The sequence below is a fragment of the Patagioenas fasciata genome, chromosome 6, assembly GCF_037038585.1.
Source record: "Patagioenas fasciata isolate bPatFas1 chromosome 6, bPatFas1.hap1, whole genome shotgun sequence".
Lineage (NCBI taxonomy): Eukaryota > Metazoa > Chordata > Aves > Columbiformes > Columbidae > Patagioenas > Patagioenas fasciata.
Genome location: NC_092525.1, coordinates 34,098 through 57,960, shown reverse-complemented (window position 1 = coordinate 57,960; position 23,863 = coordinate 34,098). Strand labels below are relative to the sequence as shown.

General features: G+C 52.3%; 2 long non-coding RNA genes across 2 annotated transcripts; both read left to right on the top strand.

Moving 5' to 3' along the window:
- Nucleotides 1-4,234: 4,234 nt before the first annotated feature.
- On the top strand, nucleotides 4,235-6,381 carry LOC139828165 (uncharacterized). The gene is made up of 3 exons (XR_011739527.1): nucleotides 4,235-4,293; nucleotides 5,338-6,122; nucleotides 6,305-6,381. It is a non-coding gene; the product is annotated as an uncharacterized lncRNA (long non-coding RNA).
- Nucleotides 6,382-17,492: 11,111 nt separating this feature from the next.
- On the top strand, nucleotides 17,493-23,535 carry LOC139828164 (uncharacterized). Its single transcript, XR_011739526.1, has 5 exons — nucleotides 17,493-20,137; nucleotides 20,605-20,684; nucleotides 20,996-21,782; nucleotides 21,965-22,053; nucleotides 22,973-23,535. It is a non-coding gene; the product is annotated as an uncharacterized lncRNA (long non-coding RNA).
- Nucleotides 23,536-23,863: the final 328 nt, after the last annotated feature.

Here is a 23,863-nt window from a genome sequence, read left to right as displayed (position 1 = left end):
ACAAATTCTTCTATCATGCAATAGTTCCCACATCTGGTATCTTCTCAGCCAGGAACAAGATGGGTTTAGGGAGGGGATTGCAGATGTAAAGCGTTACCCGCAGTGTGTGGAAAGAAGATGCTCAGAGCCATGAACTGGTTGAGAACTGGGGGTCCCCGGTCTGCAGTTGGTGTTTTGTCTGCTCATCAGACACTGGCGCTAAGCGCTCAAGCAAACTTTCCTTTCCACAGCCAGGCCCACCTGGGAGTTGGTTGAATGCATGAGCTGTCTTTAAAGAACACGTGAATTTATCTGATTCTCCGCTGGATTTTTTTCCCCCGTAGCTTTATGCCACCAGATTTGTTGCATTAATATGTTACTTAGAGAATTCCCTGCAGACCCACCTCTCAAGCCTCTTGTCATGTTACTTACCTGACACATTCAATGCCTATACATCTCAGTAACAGTGTGCATCTTTGTACAACACAAACATGTGCGTGTGTGTATGCACATAAAGGTATGTAATTTGGGTCAAATCTTTATTTGCTGTATGTAGGTATGATAACACAACTTGCAGAAAAACACAACCTACCAATGAAAACAAGTTTCAGCTCTGCCCATGGGTGTTTTACCCGGATGACTGTTGATTGTTCACCGTTACCCACCGGCGTCCTTTAAAACTCACAAAGGTATTGGGACTAGATTTGTTTTTTCATAACATGTTTGTATACTTAATGTATAACACATCAATAAAGTGCACATTATACAGTAATTTAAGAAACAAAATAATTTCAGTGGAGATTTCTGGAAGTAAATGAAGGTATAACTGACGTATTTTATAGCTGCCCAATTTGTAGTTAATATGGTCAAAAATGTGCGATTACATGCAGTTATGTTGTGTGTAAATGTGCAGTTGTATACCTTGCTGATAAGTGCATCCTATTGTGGGTATTTTCATAAGAATTGATATGGGAAAATGAATCCAGGTGGTGTTTCTTCCACTCCCCCCTCCCATATTGTTGTGTTTGCTCTTCAGAAACTGTTTCTGATAATACGGCAAGTTGTTATTGTTGGTTTGAATTCCCTGTAGATCACTGAAATGAAACACACACAGCTTCATTTCAGCAGGTTTAATAGAAATGAATGAGAGATATCAGGAGACCCTGAGGGAAATGTATCACATGAACTACTTGTGAGACCATTTAAAACTATTTATTATGTGCTAACTACACTTATTTTGTCCAATTAATAGCTAATTGCACGCTTTCTTAAAGCTATCTTTCTGTTGAGTTATGGCTCCTTACAGAAATAACCCAAAGCACACTGATCCAGTGTCCTTCTTGAGCCAAAAAACCCTCACAAAGTGTGTTTTATTAAACATGACTACAAACATATAGGCATTTATCAGTAAGGGTGGCCTTCATATTTACTGATTTTTATGGGTGAATTATCTACACAAAGTGACACAATGCATTAATTCTGTAATGCAGAATGGTTACTTTTAGTCCGTTCCCTGCGTTTCCAGCAGAACTGTCTGTTCTGTGTCGTCCTTGCTGCGGGTCGGTTGCTCTGCCGTCTGGTTCAGGAGACTCACTGAGGGTAATGTCGCATGTCAATTTTATGGACATTCTTTCTAGAAACTCTGTGGGGTTTCTATTAACGTGAGGGCCTAGGGGAATTAGAGTTGCATTTGATGTATTGATAAAACACACTTGATTCCATAGCTGTATGTTTAGTTCATTCTCTTGTGAAGCTTTCTTATGAGCTGTTGGCATTTGAGCTGTGTGTCCTGTGTCTGATAGCAGAATTTGACCTGAGATGACGGTATAAACTTGGAATTTGCTTCAAATAAATATGTGCATTTGCCTGTATCTGGCAGAGATGATTGCATTTTATGAGTAACCTCCTATCCTGATGTATGGAGTATGAACTTTATGAGCTTGCTTTGTTTCTCCAAGTTGTGTAAAGTGACAGTATGTGCTGTGCAACAGTTAAATCAGTGTCTCTTTTCAGAATAGTGTGTAAAGTATTGAACAAGACCCGTGAGCGTGTTCATTGTCTGTACAAACTCTGACACCGTGTCGGTGCTGGATTTGCTGCTCTCATTGCCCACGCCTGCACTCTGTCTGATGATGGTGAGTTTCTCCATTGATGACATGATCATGGCCAGATAAAGACCCTCCTGGTGGAGAATAACCAGGCTGTTTGGTCTGGTTCCCCAACTGCTAAGCCCACGCGACGACTTTTTTTGGTCTCCGTAGGCTTTAGGTGGGTGTCTCTGGTCTGTCATTGCTGCTTTTGTGCTGATCTTCTTTCTGTCTCCATTCACTGGAATCACATGCTCCATTCAACTGCTGCAAGTCTGCACAGCCAGTCTGTTCAAGACAGCCAGTTTAAGCGTATTCTATTCAAAAGAAAGAAGTCTTTGGACACTCTGAGTTTACAGCTCTGTTCCGAAAGGGCACAAGTTAATACAGGTGGATCAACATTATGTAAATGCCATAGGACAAAATGTGGCTACTGTTGTTTATCTGCTACAATTTCTGCAGCATTTTCAGACAATTTTAGAAGTAGACTCTTGTAAGGAATCCAGGATCTTGTGCTTACCTGCATATTGCTCATTCTGCACATTGTCTTCAATTAATGCTGACCTGAGGTATTTATCTGCAGTACAACACAGTGTAGATACTAAATCAGGTCTGGAAGCCATCTCAGGAGATGTATTAGCTCATAATTACATCAAAAATAGAAGGAATGCTACTTCCTTGTTTCCTGTGCTTATTGTAATAAGGCACATATGTGGTAGCAAGAGTTCGTGACCCCCATACTTCATATGCTTATAGCAGTGTACAAATAAGTTATTAAAATTAAACTGGCTTTCAGATCTTCTGTTTTAATTACTTTTCCAATTTGACTCTTTGTGTTTTTCTTTATCACTGGAGTCCAACCCCACTCACTGTCCCGCGACTGGGGACTCCAGACAAGGCGACACAGACGTGGGGGTGGCTGCACAGTGGAGCTCAGCGGACTTGAGAACCACTCAGCTGGTGTGAGGATCAGAGACGTACAAAGCAACTTTGCTTTTTAAATGATGAGGATGATGTGCTTTGTTTTGGAAGACATCAGATTTTGAATGTTTAAGGAAGCTGTAACTACCTCGATGTTTCCTTCTTACCGCAGTCGGATTTCTGGTTCTGTCTGTCGAGTTGTGCTCCTCTCCCGCACCAAGTGGTGATCGTGGGGCTCAGGGTGAGGGGGGGCAAGGAGGGCGGGTGTGTCCGTGGACTTGAATAAGTTTTGTTTGGGGTTTTTTAGACGCCTCTGTTGACACATTGTATAAAAACTGATTGCTGCAGTGCTAATGAATGAACAGGATGATAAGCAACAGATTTGAGAACCTGTTTGGGTTTTGGTTTATTGAAAAATTATTATTTAACTCAAAAAGCAATAAGATCTTGCAGTGGTCTTCTAATACTTACCGGTAGCTTTTTAATGTACTGGTTTGGAACTTTGAGATTATATTTGATATGAAGTGGCTGTTCCATCGTGGAATATTGCAGGAGTAAACTCTTGCATTTCAGCATTCCTGGCAGATCTGCAGCTTGATAAAGACCTGAGGCTGTTTAGTTTAATCAGACTTTTGTAGATCCCACCTTCACTGTTCAAAGCACTGGCTGTCAATGTGTTTTCTGGTGTTGTCACTTCTTTCTGAACAAAGACGACAGAGGTACACAGCTCTACTGGTATTGTCTGTTTTATTTAAACATGGAACTTTAACTTGAAAGCTTAGAAAGCTGTGGTCTGTGGTATATCTTTGTAATGTTTGTAAATTCTTATGCAGATACTCTTATGCCAACCAGCACGAACTTTTGTGAGTGTGAACTGCTGTGCAGTTAGAAAGAAGAAAGGTGTGTGAGCTAAACCAGCAGGAAGGCTGCAGCCGTGTAACCTGGGGAGTGCAAACGGCACGAAACGGGCTGCAGCGGCGGAGCCCTCGGTCCCAGGCTGTCCCGGGCAGGCGGCAGAGCCCTCGGTCCCGGGCAGACGCAGCCTGAAAGCTCCCGGCCCCGCCCTGCGGGCGGACAGCGCCGCTCTGCGGCCGCCGGTGGCTCCGGGACAGGAGGCGAGGGGCAGGGGGGGCCAGTGCCGGACGCGGAGGCGGGGGGGGGGGGGGGCGCAGCCCGGTGGCGGACGCGGACGGGATTGGCTCCTGCGCGGGATGGGCGGGGACACGCTGCGTAAGTGCGCGGGCCGCGGAGCGCGTGCCGGAGGTGCGGCGGCTGGAGCAGCGCGCGAGGAACGGCGGGGCCGGCGGTGAGCGAGGGGCGGGCGGACAGCGGGGAGGCTGGACGGGGCCGGCCCGGGACCGGCTGAGGGGCGAGGCTGGAGGGTGACAGACGGGCTGGTTTCGGAAGGAGGAAGGCGAGGGGCAGCCAGCCGCAACAGCGCGGCCCCAGGCCGGGGCGAGGGGGAAACACGCGGGCGGCTGTGAGGGAAGGGAGCCCCGCGCTGAGCGCTGCGCGGGGCTCGGGCGGGGCCGTGGGGCGGAGGGGGAGCCCCCGTAGTGACACAGGACAGAGGGAGGAAAGCGAGCGGGAGGGGGCAGCGGCGGGTCGGGAGCGCCAAGGGGGGGCGCGAGGGGCGGGGGGGGCCGGGAACGGAGGGAGCGGCGGAGGAACCTGAGGGCGGGACGGCGCGGGAGGAGCTTAGGCGGGAAAAGCTGAGGTACCTCGGGGAGGGGATGATATCGGGGGAGGCTTTGACAGGAAAGGCTGAGGTACCTCGGGGAGGGGATGATATCGGGGGAGGCTTTGACAGGAAAGGCTGAGGTACCTCGGGGAGGGGATGATATCGGGGGAGGCTTTGATGGGAAAGGCTGAGGTACCTCGGGGAGGGGATGATATCGGGGGAGGCTTTGACAGGAAAGGCTGAGGTACCTCGGGGAGGAGATGACATCGGGGGAGGCTTTGGCGGGAAAGGGTGAGGGACTTAAAGGAGAGGACGGAAGGGAGAGAGGTTTTGGTGGTAAAGGCTGAGGTACCTCAGGGAGGAGATGGCATCGCAGAGGCTGCAGTGGGAAATGCTGAGGTAGCTCTGGGACGGGATGGCACTAAGGTGTGGTTTCAAAGGGAAATGCTGAGGTACTTTGAGGAAAGGATGCTGGGCTAGGAACTATGAACACATCAGATCGGTTAAGAGAATGTTGATGACAGAAATTTCTACAGTAAAGTATTCCAGCAAAGACAGGGAGATGAGCAAAATTATATCAGGCCTCCTAGGATTCCTGCAGATTAGGGGTCAGGGATGATGAGGTTGTTAACTCGGTCCTAACTTTTTCTTTCTCTCCTTCTCTTGCAGCACCAGACTGAATGGAGAAGCAAGTGTACGGGAAGTTCCTGCGCCACGACACAGACCACATTTATTACTCTCGCCCTCCGAGACCCGGAGAACCGAACCGTTCTCATCGTGCCTTGAAGCAACCTCTGCTCATGCGCTTCTCCCAGGGAGAAGGCAGAATGGGAGTGACTCGCCACGTTAAACAACAGGGTGTACACTCTGCAGCTTTCAAGCCCAGCTCTGCGTTAGCTCACCCCTGCAATTTTGCACCGCCCATGCAAATTTGAGTTGTCGCTGGTTGTTGCAGCGTTTGGCTTTGGTGAGGACAGCGTGTGTTTGTCAGCAGTTGGTGTAGGGTGGAATCTTGAGGAGAAAGTGATATTTCCGTGCCAGAACTGGTTGGTGTTTGCATGGTATTGTGGTAGTTGTTCCCACAGGTGATCAGTGCTGGAGTGTTATTGCAGGATGAGGGGATTTTGAAGGCTTGTCTGTGAGATGCACTAGAGGCAGCAGTTGCAAACGAAAGGCTGAGGTGTGGAGAGTTTGTCGGTGGGTTTTGGACAGTTGTCAGTTGAAGAGTTGGTTGTTTGCAGGTGAGGTGTAGAGCAGAGGGTGAAGCTGACTTTGCCTGGGCGGCGCAACTGGATGGGTGTGCAGAGCTGAGGAGAGCGGGCTTCTGCGGGTGACCCTAAAGCTGGAGAACCAGCCAGCGGCAGCTCCAGACAGTCCCGCTGCCGAGCTTGGCCGTGTAGGGCCAGTGCCCTGGGGCACAGGGAGTGTGACCCTCCGCAAGCACCAAACAGCAGGTGAGGACTGTGGGGATTTGTACTGAGCTATGATATCTCTAAGGCATGTGCGAGGGGCCGGGGCCAAGGCAAGGTGGGCTCGTTGTGGGGTGTGGGGAGGTGTCAGCCCCCGGACTCAGCCCCTGTCTGATTGTAGTGCCCTTGGGCTGGTGTAGCTCAGTCCTCTGTGTGTTTCTCTTCAGGTGGAGCAGCGTGCAAAGGAAAAGCAAGGAAGGAGAGGAAGGTGGTGAACCTATGAGGAAGAGTGTAGCGAATCTGGCGTGGACTCACGGTAAGGTGCCATGAGAGACATTTATTATAAACTCAGGTTTGCATTTATACTCGCTATGATGCTTGCTCAAGCATTTGCTCTTTAGCTAAGTTAGACATTACACGAGCGATGTAACTGCCATATACGCATTTTTTTCTATAGTAAGCTGTCCCTCTGTCCCTGATGTATCAGTCCTTTATCCTGTATCTTAGTAGTCATAATTTTTCCCCAAGTAGATGAATATTTTGCAAGCAGCTTTATCTCCAGTCGTTACTTGTTCATATAATTCTCGTTCATCTTTGTGCCATGTCTCCAACTGAAATGTACCAGTTGTAGGAAAGTCTAGCACATGATTAGCAATCCATTGTAATAAACTCACCAATCAGACCCCTGATACCTCCTGATTTTGCGTTTGTAGCGCATGTTGAAGGACATCCAGGGTTTGTCTTTGCTTAAGGGATAACTTCCCTCCCATGGTTCCCAATCGCTCACCTTTCGTTGGTGGTGGGCGCGCACTGTCCTGGTTCCCGGTCCTGTTTCCTGGTTCGATTGGGCTTCGCTACCAGAGCGGCTACTGCCTTTATAGGCACGCTGAAAGTCCCTGTTCCAGGGCGCCATTTGTAGCGAATGCGGTACGGACTCTCTTTTAAGGTGCAATGAGAGATGTTTATTACAAATTCAGGCTTGCGTTTATACTCGCTATGATGCTTGCTCAAGCATTTGTTGATTAGCTAAGTTAGTCATTACATAAGTGATGTGTTTTGTGTTCCCACCAAAGTCACTGCCATAAACACCTTTTTTGTCTATCACAAGCTGTCCCTCTGTCCTTGATGCATCAATCCTGTATCAACTCCTCTGTCCTTGATGTATCACATAGCATACAGTCCTTTGTTCTTGTATTTTTCCACTAATGCTTGTTCTCATGCTGTTGACTCTTGCAGTTTCTCATGTGCCCAGTCTTCCGTGTACTGACACAGAAGAGCGATCACGAAAGAGGATTGGAGCGCACCTGTGAGTCAAGCAGAGTCAAGAAAGAAGATGACAGTGGTGGACCTGTGAGTCAGGAGGGGACAAAAGAGGAGACAGGTGATGGAGCTACGAGTCAAGAGTGAGGAGGAAGATGGGCAGCCTGAGCCAGCGAGAAGGAGAATGTATCCTTAAGCACAGGGAACGATCTGTGATTAGTGCGTCCCCCTCCCACCCCTAGAAACCGTGCTCGGGGGTAAAGTGGTAAAATGGGAGCAGGGGCTGTTGGCTGTGTTTTGGGAGGTGGGGGTGGTGAGCAGGGGCTGGGCTCTTGGACTTGGGAGCAGTTAAGGGAGCAGGGTGGTCATCCCTTGGGAGGTGTCTGTCTGCCAGCAGGTAAAGGAGGGGGAAGAGGATCCTGCCGGGGTGAGGGCCTGGCCAGCTCTCCACTCCCAGGGCTCTTGATGCTGGTGTGGTGTGTTGCTGTAAGTGCCAGGGGTGACTGGCAAAGAAAGTCTTTGTGGGGTGCATGCTGGGAAACTGTGCTGCTACGGAGGGGCTGGGTTGGTGGGAAGGCCTGTGCGGGGGGCCGGGGCCAAGGCAAGGTGGCCTTGTGGTGAGGTGTGGGGATGCGTCAGCGACCGGACTCGCCCCCTCGTGTGACTGTACGGGCCTGGGGTGGGTATATTTTTGTTTTCTGTGCATCTCTGTTCGGGTGGAGCAGCTCGCAAAGGTGAAAGCAAGAAAGAAGAGGAAGGTGGTGAACCTACGAGGAAGAGCGATCAAGAAAGAGGATTGGAGTGCATCTGCAAGTCAACAGGGATCAAGAAAGAAGATGACGGTGGTAGACCTGTGAGTCAGGAGGGATCAAGAAAGAAGAGTAGGAAGGTGATGGAGCTGCGAGTCAGGAGTGAGGAGGAAGAAAATGTCCCCCTTGGGACAGGGACCTCCCTGTAATCAGGACTGCGCCCTCCCACCCCTGGAAACTGCTCAGGGGCCCAGACATCCATGGGAAGGTTGTGTCCGACAACACGAGCCAGGTCTTCAGCACTGGCTGCTGTTCAGCTGGGAGCAGGGGCTGCTGGTGGGGTTTTGGGAGGCGGGGTGGGTGAGTAGAGGCTGGGCTTTTGTACTCATGAGTGGTTGAGAGAGAGGGCTGGACACCTCTTGGGAGGTGTCTTGTCTGTCTGCCATCAGCTAAAGGAGGGGGAAGAGGATCCTGCCGGGGTGAGGGCCTGGCCAGCTCTCCACTCCCAGGGCTCTTGATGCTGATGTGGTGTGTTGCTGTAAGTGCCAGGGGTGACTGGCAAAGAAAGTCTTTGTGGGGTGCATGCTGGGAAACTGTGCTGTTACGGAGGGGCTGGGTTGGTGGGAAGGCCTGTGCGGGGGGCCGGGGCCAAGGCAAGGTGGGCTTGCTGTGGGATGTGGGGATGCGTCAGCGACCGGACTCACCCCCTATGTGACTGTACGGGCTTGGGGTGGGTGTATTTATTTCTGTCTTCAGGGCATTTCGGTTTGGGTGGAGCAGCTCACAAAGGCGAAAGCAAGAAAGGAAAGTAAGGTTGTGAACTTACGAGAAAGAGTGATCAAGAAAGAGGATTTGAGTTCATCCGGGAGTCGAGGGATCAAGAAAGAAGAGGAGGAAGGTGATGGACGTGCATATTGAAAATGAGAGGGAAGATGGGCAACCTGAAGCATGGAGCAAGGGAATGTCTCCTAGAACAAAGGGACCTTTCTGTAATCAGAGATCCCCCCTCCTACCCTACAAACTGAACAAAGAGGACTGCGAGAGGGAGCGCTCTGACAGGACAAGAGGTATCAGTAAATCTGGCAAGAGGACAGTGGGGGAAGCGCTCTGGCGGATCAACAAGTCTCAATATATGTGGCAAGAGGATGATGGGGGAGAGTTCACCAGTGGTTCAAAAGTCACCCAGAAAAAGGGGAAGAGGATGTCAAGGGGGGAGCGCTCTGGTCGATCACAAGACTCTCCTAAAAAACACAACAGGATGGTGGTGGGGGGGAATGTCCTATATGGGACAAGGGGTCCCGAGAAATCCAGCAAGAGGATGGTGGGGGGGAGCACTCCAGCAGACCAAGAATGTACTAAGGAAAGGCAAAAGGACGGCAGGAGGAGAGACCCAGTGGGTCAAGAGGTACCGAGAAATCCAGCAAGAGGACGACAGGGAGGAGCTCTTTAGCAGGCCAAAATCCCACTGAGGAAAGGCAAGAGGACAGCGGGGGAGAGCGCTCCAGTTCTTCAAGTGACTTCCCAGGCAGAAGGCAGGAGCATGGCAGGGCAGGACTGCGGCAGGTCAAGAATTCTCAGTCTGGCAATAGGATGGCGGGGAGGAGCGTTCCAGCGGGAGAAGAGCGCCCTGACTAGAGGCAAGACGAGGGTGAGGGAGAGCACTCGGACGTGTCAAGAAGACTCCCCCAAAAAGTGCAAGAGGAAGGCCGGTGGGGAGAGCAATCCAGCAGATCAGGAAGTCTCAATAAATGCGGTAAGAAGGTGGCAGGTGGGAGCTCCCCAGTGGTTCAAGAGGTCCCAAGATATCCAGCAAGAGAACTGTGAGGGAGAGCGCTCCAACAGGTCAAGCGGTGTCAAGAAATCCAGCAAGACAATGGTGGAAAACGCTCCGGTGAGTCACAAGATTCCCCCAAAAAAAGGCAAGAGAATGGTGCAGGGGAGCACTCTGGTGGATCAAGAAGCACCCAGGAAAAGGGGAAGAAGATGGTGGGGGGGAGCACTCTGGTTGGTCACAAGACTCCCCCAGAAAACACAAGAGGGTGGCAGGGGGAACGCCCTAATGGGTCAAGAGGACCCAAGAAATCCAGCAAGAGGACGGCGAGGGGGAGCGCTCCAGCAGATCAGGAAGTCTCAATAAATGCGGTAAGAGCATGGTGGGTGGGAGGCCCCCAGTGGTCCAAGAGGTCCCAAGAAATCCAGCAAGTGGGCGGCGAGGGGGAGCGCTCTGGCAGATCAGGACGTCTCAATAAATGCGGTAAAAGGATGGTGGGTGGGAGCCCCCCAGTGGTTCACAAGGTTCCAGGAAATCCAGCAAGAGGACGGCGTGGGGGAGCGCTGTGGCAGATGAAGAACCCTCAGTACATCTGGCAAGAGGACGGTGAGGGGGTGCTCTGATGGGTCAAGGTTGCTCTGAAAAAAGCCCAAGAGGGTGGTAAGGAGAAGCTCACCGGTGATTCACGAATCACCCAGAAAAAAGGGAAGAGGACAGTGCGGGGGAGCTCTTCAGTTGTTGAAGAGAATCCCCAGAAAAAGGCAGGAGGATGATGAGGGGGAACACTCTGGCGGGTCAAGAAGTCTCAATAAGTCCGGCAAGAAGACGGTGGGGAGGAGAGCTCGTGTGGGTCAAGAGGTCCCAAGAAACCCAGCAAGAGGACAGCAGGGGCGAGCGCTCCGGCAGATCAGGAAATCTCGATAAATGCAGTTAGAGGATGGTGGGTGTGAGCCCCTCAGTTGTTTAAGACGTCCCAAGAAATCCAGCAAGAGAACTGCGAGGGGGAGCGCTCCGGCAGGTCAAGCGATGTCAAGAAATCCAGCAAGACAATGGTGGAGAACTCTCCGGCGAGTCACAAGACTCTCCCAAAAAAGGCAAAAGAATGGTGCAGGGGAGCACTCTGGTGGATCAAGAAGCACCCAGGAAAAGGGGAAGAGGATGGTGGGGGGAAACGGCCTGGTTGGTCACAAGACTCCCCCAAAAACCACAAGAGGGTGGCAGGGGGAACGCCCTAATGGGTCAAGAAGTCCCAAGAAATCCAGCAAGAGGACGACAGGGAGGAGCTCTTTAGCAGGCCAAAATCCCACTGAGGAAAGGCAAGAGGACAGCGGGGGAGAGCGCTCCAGTTCTTCAAGTGACTTCCCAGGCAGAAGGCAGGAGCATGGCGGGGCAGGACTGCGGCAGGTCAAGAATTCTCAGTCTGGCAATAGGATGGCGGGGAGGAGCGTTCCAGCGGGAGAAGAGCGCCCTGACTAGAGGCAAGACAAGGGTGAGGGAGAGCGCTCGGATGTGTGAAGAAGACTCCCCCAAAAAAGTGCAAGAGGAAGGCCAGGGGGAGAGCAATCCAGCAGATCAGGAAGTCTCAATAAATGCGGTAAGAGGATGGCGGGTGGGAGCCCCCCCAGTGGTCCAAGAGATCCCAAGAAATCCAGCAAGAGGACGGCAAGGGGGAGCGCTCCAGCAGATCAGGAAATCTCGATAAATGCGGTTAGAGGATGGTGGGTGGGAGCCCCACAGTTGTTTAAGGCATCCCAAGAAATCCAGCAAAAGGACGGCGAGGGGGAACGCTCTGGCAGATCAGGACGTCTCAATAAATGCGGTAAGAGGATGGCGGGGGGGAGCCCCCCAGTGGTTCAAAATGTCCCAAGATATCCAGGAAGAGAACTGTGAGGGGGAGCGCTCCGGCAGGTCAAGCGATGTCAACAAATCCAGCAAGACAATGGTGGAGAACGCTCCGGTGAGTCACAAGACTCCACCAAAAAAGGCAAGAGAATGGTGCAGGGGAGCACTCTGGTGGATCAAGAAGCACCCAGGAAAAGGGGAAGAGGATGGTGGGGGGAAACGGCCTGGTTGATCACAAGACTCCCCCAAAAACCACAAGAGGGTGGCAGGGGGAACGCCCTAAGGGGTCAAGAGGTTCCAAGAAATCCAGCAGGAGGACGGCGAGGGGGAGCGCTCCAGCAGGCTGAGATTGTACTAAAGAAAGGCAAAAGGACAGCAGGAGGAGAAACCCAGTGGGTCAAGAGGTCCCAAGAAATCCAGTGAGAGGACAACAGGGAGGAGTGCTCTGGCAGGCCAAAATCTCAGTGAAGAAAGGCAAGAGGACAGCAGGGGGGAGTGCTCCAGTTCTTCAAGTGACTTCCCAGGTAGAAGTCAGAAGGACGGTGGGGTAGCGCTGGGACAGGTCGAGAATTCTCAATCTGGCAATAGGACAGCAGGGAGGAGCATCCAGCGGGACAGGAGCGCCCTGAAAATAGGCAAGACAAGGGTGAGTGAGAGCACTCCGAGATGTCAAGAAGCGTCAAAAAATCTGGTAAAGGATGGCAGGGGGGAGTGCTGTGGATATTCAAGAGACTCCCCAGTAAAAGGCAAGAGGACAGCGCGGGGAAGTGCTCCAGCACGTCAAGATCGCACTGAAGAAAGGCAAGGTCACAGTGGGGGGGAGCATTCCCGTTGTTCCAACGGTTCAAAAGGTCCCAAGAAATCCAACAAGAGAACTGCGAGGGGGAGCGCTCTGGCAAGTCAAGCGGTGTCAATAACCCCAGCAAGGCAACGGCGGAGAGCGCTCTGGTGAGTCACGAGACTCCCCTACAAAGGACGAGAGGATGGTGGAGGGGAGCCCACCAGTGGTTCAAGCAGCACCCAGGAAAAGGGGAGGAGGCTGACGAGGGGCAGGCCTCTGGCGGGCCAAGATCGCTGAGGGAAGGTGCGGGGGAGCTTGCTGGTGGCTCAAGAGACCTCTAGAAAAAGGTAAGAGGGCGGCGGGGGGTGGGAGGGCGCCTCAGCTGGTGAAGAGGAACCCCGAAAACAAGGCAAGAGAATGTTGGTGGGGGGAGCGCTCTGGCGGTTCCAGAGGCTCCCCAAGATCCGCTCAGACGGCAGCGGGTAACGCGGCAGCTCAGCGTCCATCAAAGAAGAACAGGAAGGCGGTTGACCTGCAATTCCAGAGCGAGGAGGAAGACTGGCAACCCGAACGAGGAGCAGCAGAACTTGGCATGGCCTCTGAAATCCTCCTGTAATCTGGGCTCAGGTAAGCTGGAAGCAGGGGACATAGGCTGGGGTTTGGGAGGTGGGCAGGTGAGAATTGATCCGCATTTTTGATCTGCTGAGTGACTGAAGCGCCTGGGAGTTCATTTGGAGTCGTTGCCTTACTTGATTTTACACTGACTTTTGCATTATATTTTAATGACGTAGAATTTTCCGTTTTGACATCGAAACCTAAACTTCTTTGGAAATTCATCCTCTGTCCCTTCAGTCTCAGCTCGTGGCACTTCCACTGTCTCGTGGCCCGCGTTTCAATGTACATTAGATCGCTTCCTGGGCCTTGGATTTTAAGTAATGGTCCGTCACAAGTTTGTTTTTCTTGTCCTTAACAGGCAGCTTTGAGAGCTCTCTAAGGAAAAGTGATATCTTTTTACCTTGTTACTGCTCTTTCCATGTTACGAGCAGCCACCCTCTTTATGATCAGTCTCATGCTTTTCTTCCTTTCTTGCCCAGGTTCAGAATACCAGGAATTCCAAGCTTCAAGTTTCCTGTGGAACATTGCGGGAGACCTTGATAACGTGGCAATGAGGGAGGTGATGAAGAGAAACAATACCTGTTCCTTTCCCATTTCAAGACGTTTTTTACCTTCCTGGTAGCTGTGAGATGATTTGCAATCTTGCGCTAGCATCTGCCTGAAAGAGAACACGGACCCTTTGGGTGCCTCCTCAAGAAATACTTGCTCTATGGTTCTGGCGATGTCCAGGCTTCAAGGGTGGGGCATAGGGGAGTGTAAATCTTAGGGGGCCTCCCGGGATGTCTGCAGGTTTGGGTGACCCGTGGCTGGGACGGGGACGCCGAGGTTGTCAATCTTGCCCTGAATCTCTCGCTCCCTCTCTTGCAGCACCCGAGACCGAATGGAGGAGCAAGTGTACGGGAAGTTCCTGCGCCACGACACAGATCACATTTATCGCTCTCGCCCTGAGAGACCCGGAGAACCAAACCGTTCCCATCGTGCCTTGAAGCAGCCTCTGCTCACGCGCTTCTCCCAGGGAGAAGGCAGAATGGCAGTAGCTCGCCACGTTATACCACAGGGTGCACACTCTGCAGCTTTCAAGCCCAGCTCTGCGTTAGCTCACCCCTGCAATTTTGCACCGCCCACGCAAATTTGAGTTGTCGCTGGTTGTTGCAGCGTTTGGCTTTGGTGAGGACAGCGTGTGTTTGTCAGCAGTTGGTGTAGGGTGGAATCTTGAGGAGAAAGTGATATTTCCGTGCCAGAACTGGTTGGTGTTTGCATGGTATTGTGGTAGTTGTTCCCGCAGGTGATCAGTGCTGGAGTGTTATTGCAGGATGAGGGGATTTTGAAGGCTTGTCTGTGAGATGCACTAGAGGCAGCAGTTGCAAACGAAAGGCTGAGGTGTGGAGAGTTTGTCGGTGGGTTTTGGACAGTTGTCAGTTGAAGAGTTGGTTGTTTGCAGGTGAGGTGTAGAGCGGAGGGTGAAGCTGACTTTGCCTGGGCGGCGCAACTGGATGGGTGTGCAGAGCTGAGGAGAGCGGGCTTCTGCGGGTGACCCTAAAGCTGGAGAACCAGCCAGCGGCAGCTCCAGACAGTCCCGCTGCCGAGCTTGGCCGTGTAGGGCCAGTGCCCTGGGGCACAGGGAGTGTGACCCTCCGCAAGCACCAAACAGCAGGTGAGGACTGTGGGGATTTGTACTGAGCTATGATATCTCTAAGGCATGTGCGAGGGGCCGGGGCCAAGGCAAGGTGGGCTCGTTGTGGGGTGTGGGGAGGTGTCAACCCCCGGACTCAGCCCCTGTCTGATTGTAGTGCCCTTGGGCTGGTGTAGCTCAGTCCTCTGTGTGTTTCTCTTCAGGTGGAGCAGCGTGCAAAGGAAAAGCAAGGAAGGAGAGGAAGGTGGTGAACCTATGAGGAAGAGTGTAGCGAATCTGGCGTGGACTCACGGTAAGGTGCCATGAGAGACATTTATTACAAACTCAGGTTTGCATTTATACTCGCTATGATGCTTGCTCAAGCATTTGCTCTTTAGCTAAGTTAGACATGACATGAGCGATGTAACTGCCATATACGCATTTTTTTCTATAGTAAGCTGTCCCTCTGTCCCTGATGTATCAGTCCTGTATCCTGTATCTTAGTAGTCATAATTTTTCCCCAAGTAGATGAATATTTGCAAGCAGCTTTATCTCCAGTCGTTACCTGTTCATATAATTCTCATTCATCTTTGTGCCATGTCTCCAACTGAAATGTACCAGTTGTAGGAAAGTCTAGCACATGATTAGCAATCCATTGTAATAAACTCACCAATCAGACCCCTGATACATCCTGATTTTGCGTTTGTAGCGCATGTTGAAGGACATCCAGGGTTTGTCTTTGCTTAAGGGATAACTTCCCTCCCATGGTTCCCAATCGCTCACCTTTCGTTGGTGGTGGGCGCGCACTGTCCTGGTTCCCGGTCCTGTTTCCTGGTTCGATTGGGCTTCGCTACCAGAGCGGCTACTGCCTTTATAGGCACGCTGAAAGTCCCTGTTCCAGGGCGCCATTTTTAGCGAATGCGGTACGGACTCTCTTTTAAGGTGCAATGAGAGATGTTTATTACAAATTCAGGCTTGCGTTTATACTCGCTATGATGCTTGCTCAAGCATTTGTTGATTAGCTAAGTTAGTCATTACATAAGTGATGTGTTTTGTGTTCCCACCAAAGTCACTGCCATCAACACCTTTTTTGTCTATCACAAGCTGTCCCTCTGTCCTTGATGCATCAATCCTGTATCAACTCCTCTGTCCTTGATGTATCACATAGCATACAGTCCTTTGTTCTTGTATTTTTCCACTAATGCTTGTTCTCATGCTGTTGACTCTTGCAGTTTCTCACGTGCCCGGTCTTCCGTGTACTGACACAGAAGAGCGATCACGAAAGAGGATTGGAGCGCACCTGTGAGTCAAGCAGAGTCAAGAAAGAAGATGACAGTGGTGGACCTGTGAGTCAGGAGGGGACAAAAGAGGAGAAAGGTGATGGAGCTACGAGTCAAGAGTGAGGAGGAAGATGGGCAGGCTGAGCCAGCGAGAAGGAGAATGTATCCTTAAGCACAGGGAACGATCTGTGATTAGTGCGTCCCCCTCCCACCCCTAGAAACCGTGCTCGGGGGTAAAGTGGTAAAATGGGAGCAGGGGCTGTTGGCTGTGTTTTGGGAGGTGGGGGTGGTGAGCAGGGGCTGGGCTCTTGGACTTGGGAGCAGTTAAGGGAGCAGGGTGGTCATCCCTTGGGAGGTGTCTGTCTGCCAGCAGGTAAAGGAGGGGGAAGAGGATCCTGCCGGGGTGAGGGCCTGGCCAGCTCTCCACTCCCAGGGCTCTTGATGCTGGTGTGGTGTGTTGCTGTAAGTGCCAGGGGTGACTGGCAAAGAAAGTCTTTGTGGGGTGCATGCTGGGAAACTGTGCTGCTCCGGAGGGGCTGGGTTGGTGGGAAGGCCTGTGCGGGGGGCCGGGGCCAAGGCAAGGTGGCCTTGTGGTGGGGTGTGGGGATGCGTCAGCGACCGGACTCGCCCCCTGGTGTGACTGTAGGGGCCTGGGGTGGGTATATTTTTGTTTTCTGTGCATCTCTGTTCGGGTGGAGCAGCTCGCAAAGGCGAAAGCAAGAAAGAAGAGGAAGGTGGTGAACCTACGAGGAAGAGCGATCAAGAAAGAGGATTGGAGTGCATCTGCAAGTCAACAGGGATCAAGAAAGAAGATGACGGTGGTAGACCTGCGAGTCAGGAGGGATCAAGAAAGAAGAGGAGGAAGGTGATGGAGCTGCGAGTCAGGAGTGAGGAGGAAGAAAATGTCCCCCTTGCGACAGGGACCTCCCTGTAATCAGGACTGCGCCCTCCCACCCCTGGAAAGTGCTCAGGGGCCCAGACATCCATGGGAAGGTTGTGTCCGACAACACGAGCCAGATCTTCAGCACTGGCTGCTGTTCAGCTGGGACCAGGGGCTGCTGGTGGGGTTTTGGGAGGCGGGGTGGGTGAGTAGAGGCTGGGCTTTTGTACTCATGAGTGGTTGAGAGAGAGGGCTGGACACCTCTTGGGAGGTGTCTTGTCTGTCTGCCAGCAGGTAAAGGAGGGGGAAGAGGATCCTGCCGGGGTGAGGGCCTGGCCAGCTCTCCACTCCCAGGGCTCTTGATGCTGATGTGGTGTGTTGCTGTAAGTGCCAGGGGTGACTGGCAAAGAAAGTCTTTGTGGGGTGCATGCTGGGAAACTGTTCTGCTGCGGAGGGGCTGGGTTGGTGGGAAGGCCTGTGCGGGGGGCCGGGGCCAAGGCAAGGTGGGCTTGCTGTGGGATGTGGGGATGCGTCAGCGAGCGGACTCACCCCCTATGTGACTGTACGGGCTTGGGGTGGGTGTATTTCTGTCTTCAGGGCATTTCGGTTTGGGTGGAGCAGCTCACAAAGGCGAAAGCAAGAAAGGAAAGTAAGGTTGTGAACTTACGAGAAAGAGTGATCAAGAAAGAGGATTTGAGTTCATCCGGGAGTCGAGGGATCAAGAAAGAAGAGGAGGAAGGTGATGGACGTGCATATTGAAAATGAGAGGGAAGATGGGCAACCTGAAGCATGGAGCAAGGGAATGTCTCCTAGAACAAAGGGACCTTTCTGTAATCAGAGATCCCCCCTCCTACCCTACAAACTGAACAAAGAGGACTGCGAGAGGGAGCGCTCTGACAGGACAAGAGGTATCAGTAAATCTGGCAAGAGGACAGTGGGGGAAACGCTCTGGCGGATCAACAAGTCTCAATATATGTGGCAAGAGGATGATGGGGGAGAGTTCACCAGTGGTTCAAAAGTCACCCAGAAAAAGGGGAAGAGGATGTCAAGGGGGGAGCGCTCTGGTCGATCACAAGACTCTCCTAAAAAACACAACAGGATGGTGGTGGGGGGGAATGTCCTATATGGGACAAGGGGTCCCGAGAAATCCAGCAAGAGGATGGTGGGGGGGAGCACTCCAGCAGACCAAGAATGTACTAAGGAAAGGCAAAAGGACGGCAGGAGGAGAGACCCAGTGGGTCAAGAGGTACCGAGAAATCCAGCAAGAGGACGACAGGGAGGAGCTCTTTAGCAGGCCAAAATCCCACTGAGGAAAGGCAAGAGGACAGCGGGGGAGAGCGCTCCAGTTCTTCAAGTGACTTCCCAGGCAGAAGGCAGGAGCATGGCGGGGCAGGACTGCGGCAGGTCAAGAATTCTCAGTCTGGCAATAGGATGGCGGGGAGGAGCGTTCCAGCGGGAGAAGAGCGCCCTGACTAGAGGCAAGACAAGGGTGAGGGAGAGCGCTCGGATGTGTGAAGAAGACTCCCCCAAAAAAGTGCAAGAGGAAGGCCAGGGGGAGAGCAATCCAGCAGATCAGGAAGTCTCAATAAATGCGGTAAGAGGAGGGCGGGTGGGAGCCCCCCCAGTGGTCCAAGAGATCCCAAGAAATCCAGCAAGAGGACGGCAAGGGGGAGCGCTCCAGCAGATCAGGAAATCTCGATAAATGCGGTTAGAGGATGGTGGGTGGGAGCCCCACAGTTGTTTAAGGCATCCCAAGAAATCCAGCAAAAGGACGGCGAGGGGGAACGCTCTGGCAGATCAGGACGTCTCAATAAATGCGGTAAGAGGATGGCGGGGGGGAGCCCCCCAGTGGTTCAAAATGTCCCAAGATATCCAGGAAGAGAACTGTGAGGGGGAGCGCTCCGGCAGGTCAAGCGATGTCAACAAATCCAGCAAGACAATGGTGGAGAACGCTCCGGTGAGTCACAAGACTCCACCAAAAAAGGCAAGAGAATGGTTAGAGGATGGTAACAGGCAGCTTTGAGAGCACTCTGGTGGATCAAGAAGCACCCAGGAAAAGGGGAAGAGGATGGTGGGGGGAAACGGCCTGGTTGATGACAAGACTCCCCCAAAAACCACAAGAGGGTGGCAGGGGGAACGCCCTAAGGGGTCAAGAGGTTCCAAGAAATCCAGCAGGAGGACGGCGAGGGGGAGCGCTCCAGCAGGCTGAGATTGTACTAAAGAAAGGCAAAAGGACAGCAGGAGGAGAAACCCAGTGGGTCAAGAGGTCCCAAGAAATCCAGTGAGAGGACAACAGGGAGGAGTGCTCTGGCAGGCCAAAATCTCAGTGAAGAAAGGCAAGAGGACAGCAGGGGGGAGTGCTCCAGTTCTTCAAGTGACTTCCCAGGTAGAAGGCAGAAGGACGGTGGGGTAGCGCTGGGACAGGTCGAGAATTCTCAATCTGGCAATAGGACAGCAGGGAGGAGCATCCAGCGGGACAGGAGCGCCCTGAAAATAGGCAAGACAAGGGTGAGTGAGAGCACTCCGAGATGTCAAGAAGTGTCAAAAAATCTGGTAAAGGATGGCAGGGGGGAGTGCTGTGGATATTCAAGAGACTCCCCAGTAAAAGGCAAGAGGACGGCGCGGGGAAGTGCTCCAGCACGTCAAGATCGCACTGAAGAAAGGCAAGGTCACAGTGGGGGGGAGCATTCCCGTTGTTCCACTGGTTCAAAAGGTCCCAAGAAATCCAACAAGAGAACTGCGAGGGGGAGCGCTCTGGCAAGTCAAGCGGTGTCAATAACCCCAGCAAGGCAACGGCGGAGAGCGCTCTGGTGAGTCACGAGACTGCCCTACAAAGGACGAGAGGATGGTGGAGGGGAGCCCACCAGTGGTTCAAGCAGCACCCAGGAAAAGGGGAGGAGGCTGGCGAGGGGCAGGCCTCTGGCGGGCCAAGATCGCTGAGGGAAGGTGCGGGGGAGCTTGCTGGTGGCTCAAGAGACCTCTAGAAAAAGGTAAGAGGGCGGCGGGGGATGGGAGGGCGCCTCAGCTGGTGAAGAGGAACCCCGAAAACAAGGCAAGAGAATGTTGGTGGGGGGAGCGCTCTGGCGGTTCCAGAGGCTCCCCGAGATCCGCTCAGACGGCAGCGGGTAACGCGGCAGCTCAGCGTCAATCAAAGAAGAACAGGAAGGCGGTTGACCTGCAATTCCAGAGCGAGGAGGAAGACTGGCAACCCGAACGAGGAGCAGCAGAACTTGGCATGGCCTCTGAAATCCTCCTTTAATCTGGGCTCAGGTAAGCTGGAAGCAGGGGACATAGGCTGGGGTTTGGGAGGTGGGCAGGTGAGAAATGATCCTCATTTTTGATCTCCTGAGTGACTGAAGCGCCTGGGAGTTCATTTGGAGTCGTTGCCTTACTTGATTTTACACTGACTTTTGCATTATATTTTAATGACGTAGAATTTTCCGTTTTGACATCGAAACCTAAACTTCTTTGGAAATTCATCCTCTGTCCCTTCAGTCTCAGCTCGTGGCACTTCCACTGTCTCGTGGCCCGCGTTTCAATGTACATTAGATCGCTCCCTGGGCCTTGGATTTTAAGTAATGGTCCGTCACAAGTTTGTTTTTCTTGTCCTTAACAGGCAGCTTTGAGAGCTCTCTAAGGAAAAGTGATATCTTTTTACCTTGTTACTGCTCTTTCCATGTTACGAGCAGCCACCCTCTTTATGATCAGTCTCATGCTTTTCTTCCTTTCTTGCCCAGGTTCAGAATACCAGGAATTCCAAGCTTCAAGTTTCCTGTGGAACATTGCGGGAGACCTTGATAACGTGGCAATGAGGGAGGTGATGAAGAGAAACAATACCTGTTCCTTTCCCATTTCAAGACGTTGTTTTTTACCTTCCTGGTAGCTGTGAGATGATTTGCAATCTTGCGCTAGCATCTGCCTGAAAGAGAACACGGACCCTTTGGGTGCCTCCTCAAGAAATACTTGCTCTATGGTTCTGGCGATGTCCAGGCTTCAAGGGTGGGGCATAGGGCAGTGTAAATCTTAGGGGGCCTCCCGGGATGTCTGCAGGTTTGGGTGACCCGTGGCTGGGACGGGGACGCCGAGGTTGTCAATCTTGCCCTGAATCTCTCGCTCCCTCTCTTGCAGCACCCGAGACCGAATGGAGGAGCAAGTGTACGGGAAGTTCCTGCGCCACGACACAGATCACATTTATCGCTCTCGCCCTGAGAGACCCGGAGAACCAAACCGTTCCCATCGTGCCTTGAAGCAGCCTCTGCTCACGCGCTTCTCCCAGGGAGAAGGCAGAATGGCAGTAGCTCGCCACGTTATACCACAGGGTGCACACTCTGCAGCTTTCAAGCCCAGCTCTGCGTTAGCTCACCCCTGCAATTTTGCACCGCCCACGCAAATTTGAGTTGTCGCTGGTTGTTGCAGCGTTTGGCTTTGGTGAGGACAGCGTGTGTTTGTCAGCAGTTGGTGTAGGGTGGAATCTTGAGGAGAAAGTGATATTTCCGTGCCAGAACTGGTTGGTGTTTGCATGGTATTGTGGTAGTTGTTCCCACAGGTGATCAGTGCTGGAGTGTTATTGCAGGATGAGGGGATTTTGAAGGCTTGTCTGTGAGATGCACTAGAGGCAGCAGTTGCAAACGAAAGGCTGAGGTGTGGAGAGTTTGTCGGTGGGTTTTGGACAGTTGTCAGTTGAAGAGTTGGTTGTTTGCAGGTGAGGTGTAGAGCAGAGGGTGGAGCTGACTTTGCCTGGGCGGCGCAACTGGATGGGTGTGCAGAGCTGAGGAGAGCGGGCTTCTGCGGGTGACCCTAAAGCTGGAGAACCAGCCAGCGGCAGCTCCAGACAGTCCCGCTGCCGAGCTTGGCCGTGTAGGGCCAGTGCCCTGGGGCACAGGGAGTGTGACCCTCCGCAAGCACCAAACAGCAGGTGAGGACTGTGGGGATTTGTACTGAGCTATGATATCTCTAAGGCATGTGCGAGGGGCCGGGGCCAAGGCAAGGTGGGCTCGTTGTGGGGTGTGGGGAGGTGTCAGCCCCCGGACTCAGCCCCTGTCTGATTGTAGTGCCCTTGGGCTGGTGTAGCTCAGTCCTCTGTGTGTTTCTCTTCAGGTGGAGCAGCATGCAAAGGAAAAGCAAGGAAGGAGAGGAAGGTGGTGAACCTATGAGGAAGAGTGTAGCGAATCTGGCGTGGACTCACGGTAAGGTGCCATGAGAGACATTTATTACAAACTCAGGTTTGCATTTATACTCGCTATGATGCTTGCTCAAGCATTTGCTCTTTAGCTAAGTTAGACATGACATGAGCGATGTAACTGCCATATACGCATTTTTTTCTATAGTAAGCTGTCCCTCTGTCCCTGATGTATCAGTCCTGTATCCTGTATCTTAGTAGTCATAATTTTTCCCCAAGTAGATGAATATTTGCAAGCAGCTTTATCTCCAGTCGTTACCTGTTCATATAATTCTCATTCATCTTTGTGCCATGTCTCCAATTGAAATGTACTAGTTGTAGGAAAGTCTAGCACATGATTAGCAATCCATTGTAATAAACTCACCAATCAGACCCCTGATACATCCTGATTTTGCGTTTGTAGCGCATGTTGAAGGACATCCAGGGTTTGTCTTTGCTTAAGGGATAACTTCCCTCCCATGGTTCCCAATCGCTCACCTTTCGTTGGTGGTGGGCGCGCACTGTCCTGGTTCCCGGTCCTGTTTCCTGGTTCGATTGGGCTTCGCTACCAGAGCGGCTACTGCCTTTATAGGCACGCTGAAAGTCCCTGTTCCAGGGCGCCTTTTGTAGCGAATGCAGTACGGACTCTCTTTTAAGGTGCAATGAGAGATGTTTATTACAAATTCAGGCTTGCGTTTATACTCGCTATGATGCTTGCTCAAGCATTTGTTGATTAGCTAAGTTAGTCATTACATAAGTGATGTGTTTTGTGTTCCCACCAAAGTCACTGCCATAAACACCTTTTTTGTCTATCACAAGCTGTCCCTCTGTCCTTGATGCATCAATCCTGTATCAACTCCTCTTTCCTTGATGTATCACATAGCATACAGTCCTTTGTTCTTGTATTTTTCCACTAATGCTTGTTCTCATGCTGTTGACTCTTGCAGTTTCTCATGTGCCCGGTCTTCCGTGTACTGACACAGAAGAGCGATCACGAAAGAGGATTGGAGCGCACCTGTGAGTCAAGCAGAGTCAAGAAAGAAGATGACAGTGGTGGACCTGTGAGTCAGGAGGGGACAAAAGAGGAGAAAGGTGATGGAGCTACGAGTCAAGAGTGAGGAGGAAGATGGGCAGGCTGAGCCAGCGAGAAGGAGAATGTATCCTTAAGCACAGGGAACGATCTGTGATTAGTGCATCCCCCTCCCACCCCTAGAAACCGTGCTCGGGGGTAAAGTGGTAAAATGGGAGCAGGGGCTGTTGGCTGTGTTTTGGGAGGTGGGGGTGGTGAGCAGGGGCTGGGCTCTTGGACTTGGGAGCAGTTAAGGGAGCAGGGTGGTCATCCCTTGGGAGGTGTCTGTCTGCCAGCAGGTAAAGGAGGGGGAAGAGGATCCTGCCGGGGTGAGGGCCTGGCCAGCTCTCCACTCCCAGGGCTCTTGATGCTGGTGTGGTGTGTTGCTGTAAGTGCCAGGGGTGACTGGCAAAGAAAGTCTTTGTGGGGTGCATGCTGGGAAACTGTGCTGCTACGGAGGGGCTGGGTTGGTGGGAAGGCCTGTGCGGGGGGCTGGGGCCAAGGCAAGGTGGCCTTGTGGTGGGGTGTGGGGATGCGTCAGCGACCGGACTCGCCCCCTGGTGTGACTGTAGGGGCCTGGGGTGGGTATATTTTTGTTTTCTGTGCATCTCTGTTCGGGTGGAGCAGCTCGCAAAGGCGAAAGCAAGAAAGAAGAGGAAGGTGGTGAACCTACGAGGAAGAGCGATCAAGAAAGAGGATTGGAGTGCATCTGCAAGTCAACAGGGATCAAGAAAGAAGATGACGGTGGTAGACCTGCGAGTCAGGAGGG